The sequence below is a fragment of the Centruroides vittatus genome, unplaced genomic scaffold (assembly GCF_030686945.1).
Source record: "Centruroides vittatus isolate TY-2023 unplaced genomic scaffold, ASM3068694v2 contig_4, whole genome shotgun sequence".
In the NCBI taxonomy this organism is placed as follows: domain Eukaryota; kingdom Metazoa; phylum Arthropoda; class Arachnida; order Scorpiones; family Buthidae; genus Centruroides; species Centruroides vittatus.
The window spans coordinates 4,257,909-4,263,908 of record NW_027122214.1 but is presented as its reverse complement, the minus strand read 5'-3'; the positions used below and the strand labels follow the sequence as shown (position 1 = coordinate 4,263,908).

The following is a 6,000-nucleotide window of genomic DNA, read 5'->3' as shown; positions in this document are numbered from 1 at the left end:
ATGTCTTTTTTCAAATATAACAAATTATTTTATATATAGATAATTTATTAAAATTATTGATGTATTTAAATTTTTATAGTGCCACTATTCGTTAGTCTCTAAAGATGACACTAAACCGAAATACCTCAAGCAATAAGAATTACATATAGAATAATTAGGTTGACATGCAAGTTTAACAAGTATTAAAATACAATTGTTGTTAAAATAATAGATTTAACATAATTATGGTGTTCCGACAACTCTAATGCTTTTACAGAATACATACTATAAAATTTTTCTAAAGAATAAGGTGGCCAATATAAACAACCCGAAATATGTTCATCGGTGGTCCGACGTGCATTTTTTAATTATCTAGTATATACAGTAGATGTTATGCAGTATTCTTACGTGTTTCAGACATTCCAAATGAATAAAGCGTATCATTATATGGGTTTAAATTACTTAAATTTAAACTACTGTTTAAAAAATCCAGCAACATTTAAAACTGCGTGTGACACCATCTGAAAGCGAACAAGATAGAGAGCGACGAAGACAACTAAACTGAGACAGACAAAAAGAAAATCGAAAGCTATAATTATAGAGAATTCATACAAGACAAAACACCCAGAATGCCATCGAACGAAAATACAGAAGGTATGGCAAGACAAAATATTATAGTTCATTAGTAAAATAATAAAAAGAAATTATAGCATTTTTTATATGGATGGCTAATAAAATATTATTTTTATCGTAATACGAGAGATATTCGTAAAGATACAAAGTCCAAAAAATATTTTTCAGTATTTTAAAAGTCATCCATGTACTGTATATTTTGTAAATGCTGCCTTTCTGTTTTTCTTCATCGTCTTTTTCCATGTTTATGTCGGGTCGGCGTTTACTTCTCTAATACGTATCCTCCATTTCTTCCTATCAAGGGCGTCTTCTCTCTTACGTCCCCTCTGATTTAATTCTTCCGCCACCTTATCTTTCCAGCGCAACCTTGGTCTTCCTCTCTTCCTCCTTCCTTTTACTACCAGTTTTCCGACTCTCTTTCCAACATAATATTCACTACTTCGCTCTACATAGCCAAACCACCTCAACCTGCATTTTGCATCTTCCTACTCAAGGGACCCATCTTAACAAAACCTCTAATAAACTCGTTCCTTATTCTATCCTTTCTTGACCCTCCACACATCCATCTCAACATTCTCATCTCCGCCACCTCCATCTTTCTTTCTTGAGCTCTTGTGATTGCCCATGTTTCAGCCCCATACAACATTACAGCTCTAACAACCGATTTGTACAATTCACCTTTCAGTTTGCAGCTAACTTGCTTGCCACATAACACAGCGCGCAACTTCCTCCAGTTTAACCATCCACATTGAATTCTATGTTGCACTTCGGAGTTCAATCCTTCCCCCATCTTGACAAAGACTCCAAGATACTTAAAACTCGAAACCACAAGAAGCGGCACATTTTGGATTTTAATATTGCACTCGTCCCTGCCATTCAGTCATATAATCTGTTTTAGTTCTGCTAATCCTCATGCTCCTTTCTTCCAAAACTTTCCTCCACTCTTCCAGTTTCTTCTTAGCTTTGGGTTTTTTTTTTTTTTTTTTTTTAACTCTTTCCGCCCTGTGGGCACTAAGAGGGCCTCTTTTAGTAGGCCCATTATGGGTTCGGCCAGGCCCACAATGGGGCGACCGGGTGGTGAGGGACGGGGCCCGACATATCCGAACGGACCACCCCCCGAAAAATTCCTGGGGATTATTCGACCCGTTCGGATTCGATCCCGGGTCCCCCAGAGCGGTAGGCTGCCACCTTTACCGCTCGGCCATCCGGCCGTCTCTTAGCTTTGGTTTGGTAAGGTTCACGCAGCACAATGTCATCCATAAACAGCATACTTTTTTAAATGCTGTCTGTAGTTTTTTTTTTTTTGCTGTATTACAGTCATTTTGAATAGATGAAAATTGTGATATTATTGAATTTATTGATGAAAAGGGTGAAAAGGCACAGATGCTGCGCCTTTTCACCCCTTTCATCTAATGTGGCTTATTCCCAGACGTCTGATTGCAAATTTCGTTTTCTGTTTGCAACATTGCACAGCACTAGTTGATTTTGTGGTCAACACTAGAGGAATCAATAAGGATTACCTGTGTCAAATCAAAACTTCTCTCACTAATCTAATTACAGTTTTTGTAGTCGTTGATTATAAACTATGTATAGTACGAATTTCATTACATAAATTTATTTTAAACATTAATATATTATATATATATGTGTGTGTATGTACACTGTATATTTTCATGTGTTCATGTGCAAGATCGCTTCAGTCAGTAATAAAATATGAATCGAACTTGCAACAAACAGATAGACGTTTCTCATCACGATCTGTGTTAACTCCGACTTCTAGCTGCTAATTTGCATAATAGCGATGTACAATATCTGTCCGTACTGTATAGTGTTAAATTAATATGCAAAATACCTTTTAACTTAACACATATAGATTAGCTTTTAAAAACGGAAAATTTCAAAATAAATACGATTTATTTTCTGTAAGGCCTATACGTTATTCAAAATTTTTCAGCTTATTAATTTAATAAAATGGGTGAAATATGAATGCAATAAACTACAAATTGTGCTCTTTCAAATATTTTAAATCGATGGAATTTATCGAATTTACAACTTAAATATATTTATTTATCTTACTAAATTTAGTTCACATTATAACAGTTCTAGAATGTTTAAATATAAATTGAATAATTATTCTCTAAATATTCTAATTTTGTTTTAATTCACAGAGTTGAAGACGATTGACCTTTCGGTTATGCACGCGTTTTCCAGCAAATGGCGGCAAAAATTTAATGCTATTTGCGAAAATTTTTGGTAAAAGATTTTCCCCATATTTTTCTATGGGGAAAATCCTTTTACAAAAATTCTCGTAAAAAGAATAACCGTAAAAATTTAATGATTTTGGAAAGAGATTTTCAAAAAAAACCATTATCATCTGCTGGAGATTGCATAAATAAACAGAGGTTAAAGCCTTGAACGGAAAATCATGTAATAACTTTATATTTTCAAAGTTAAAAACAAGTCATTATTCAGAGAAGTTTGATTATGAAAGACAGTTTCGTTGGAAGGAAGTATTTATCTTTTTTAAAAGTAAAACAAAATTTTTAAAAAAATACAGGAAAGGAGAAAACAGGTTCTACTTGTTTGTTTTTTTATTTTACAATTTCAGAAACAATTGTAATTGTTCATATCTGTACAGTAAATGGTTAAACTGATGTATGCTGTAAGTAAATGGCAAGCTCATTTCTATGATTTTAAAATAGATTATTTAATATTTTTTTTAAATGTGAGAAATAATAAGATAAATTATTATAAAGTAAAATTTAAATTAGTGTTATAACGTTGCATTCTTTTACATAAATAATAAAAAAATAATTCATTCCTTCTACCATTCTGATGTATCCAAATTCAAATCCGATCTGCATGTATTATGTTTTTTTTTTGTAGGATAACAGATCATTCTCTTCTATTTATTCTTCAGTCACGCTGGTCGACCCTATCGAGAGTCAAACCTTAATGGGCAGTATTAAAGCCAGCTATTGTAAAATATGTTGACTTGAGGTATAGTTGTTGGTAACTGGCGTTAATACCATCCAATCCAACTCTATAAACACAATTGAATCCGTTGTAACAGTTTTAGAATAATTATAGGCATAATATTTCGATCTTTTCCGATCGAAATTAGATATAAAACTACATAATCATTAACAAAAGGAAACATTACGTTCGTATTATTTGTAGAAATAAATGTAAACAATATTGGTGTTTATTGTGTTAAAGTAGTATTTATAGGGAATATATACAAAAACATTAGAAACACAATGCAACTGCGGGAAAAACTTGCTATTGTGTACATGTATATATGGAAAGCAACACTTTAGAACCATTATCGTTTCGTTGAACTAATATTATATCCAAAGGATAGAAACATTGTGTAATATACAAACACTGACACAGCAACCTTGATATAGAACACAATGTTAATTTATCACTGAATAACAATAGACAATAGAACAGACGCAGCTTAAACTTTAATCTATATTTCGCAATTATTTAGTAATAACACTAATTTTTAATTAAACAAATTCTTTTAATTTTTAAAAATCTTTCATAAATCGGTATTTAATTTAGAATTAATCAACGTTTTCAGACCAGTTTATAAAATATTTACAATTTATTTTAACATTTAGGTCATCTATACGCTGATAAATCAACTTTTATCTAATGTAAACTAAACGCCTTTAGCGAGATAAAACCGATATGTGATATGTAATTCATTCATAGTGAAACGACGATATGGCACCTACTTTAGGATACTGGAATATTCGTGGTTTGGGTGAACAAATTAGATATTTATTACATTATACTGGAACCGAATACGAAGACAAACGATATACCAGTTATGAGGATTGGATGAAAGATAAATTTAGCTTAAATTTAAGTTTTCCAAATCTTCCTTATTACATCGACGAGAATGTTAAATTGACTCAAAGTACCACAATTTTACGCTATTTGGGAAGAAAACATGGATTGATAGCAACAGAAGAACAAGATATAGTTAGCCAAGACTTGGTTGAACAACAGCTTTTAGACATACGCAACTGGTTAATGAGAATCAGTTATTATAGTCAAGATTTTGTTAATGATAAAAAAAGATTTCTATTGAATTTGCCTGCATATCTCCGTCTTCTTAGTGAATTTCTTGGCAGACGTTCGTGGATGGTTGCAGATCGACTGACTTACGTAGACTTTATGGCCTACGAAATATTGGATTTTCTACGATTCTTCCAGAGAGATTGTTTGGATAACTATTCTAATCTTCTGAAGTATCTGGAAAGATTTGAAAATTTGGATGCTATACGTAATTATATGAATTCAGATAAGCATATCAAATGGCCTATTTTTGCCCCTTTCGCTAATTTTGGAGGTGGAAATAAGCCATAAATCCCTTTTATACTATTATACAGATTCATGTTAATCGTTTATAAAACTGTTCAAGTATATACTTTAAAAGTTTGAATAAGTGTTTATAATAGTAACTGATGTAAAGTAATTATATGCAATTAAATGATTATTTAAAATATCGTAGAGTTTGAGTAATAATTGATAAAATTTCTAATTTACTTTTTTGCGATGTAAATGAACAAGCTTAACTTAATTTTAAAATACAGTAATTATATTTGTAAAATAATAGTTATGAGTAAAGAATATGTTCTACCGTCTCTTTACGGATGTAATTTATCAAACTTTATCATTAGAAAATAACGAGGTTGAGGCCGAAGTTTTAAATGCGAAAACGTGTACGTCGGACGTTCGGCGCCGCTTTCCTGTAAGCCTAGAAGTTTGACAATGGCGTTTGGAATGTCGAGCATGATTCCACTGAATTTCCAAACATCATTGTTAAATTTCTAGGCTTACAGGAAAGCGGCGCCGAACGTCCGACGTACACGTTTTCGCGTTTAAAACTTCGGTCTCAACCTCGCTTATATAACACTCCATACAAAGCATCATAGACTATCTTTTCAGGTGGTCTATGTTTTGGGCTATGGTCTGATGTTGTGTTCTCATAACATCAGATATGTTAACATGGATGCTTAGATAAGTTTCGCATAATCAGCAACATAAATTTTAAATTCCGAATATGTAAGTTAATTGTTTTACTTTCACACAGAGTATTAAATTTATTTGAGAAATCAGATCACAAACAAAATTTGGTCTCTGTATTACTGTAATGAGATTAGAATTTCCAACGGCAAAGTGAAATACTAGATATTAGTTCTAAAATTGGCTTATTCGCTGCCGTTTGAGCTTATAAGGATCACATCTGAAAACTGAATACCTACCACAAATCCTCGGAAACAACGAGAGCTTTTAAGAATCGAAAGATTTCAATTATTGCATTTGAATATTCTCATTTTCAGTTGGAATTACTTTGAATTAATTTAAATT

General features: G+C 32.0%; 1 pseudogene; it reads left to right on the top strand.

The window, feature by feature from the left end:
- Positions 1 to 508: 508 nt before the first annotated feature.
- Positions 509 to 5,139, top strand: LOC136976305 (glutathione S-transferase Mu 1 pseudogene; annotated as a pseudogene).
- The last annotated feature ends 861 nt before the right edge of the window (positions 5,140 to 6,000 follow it).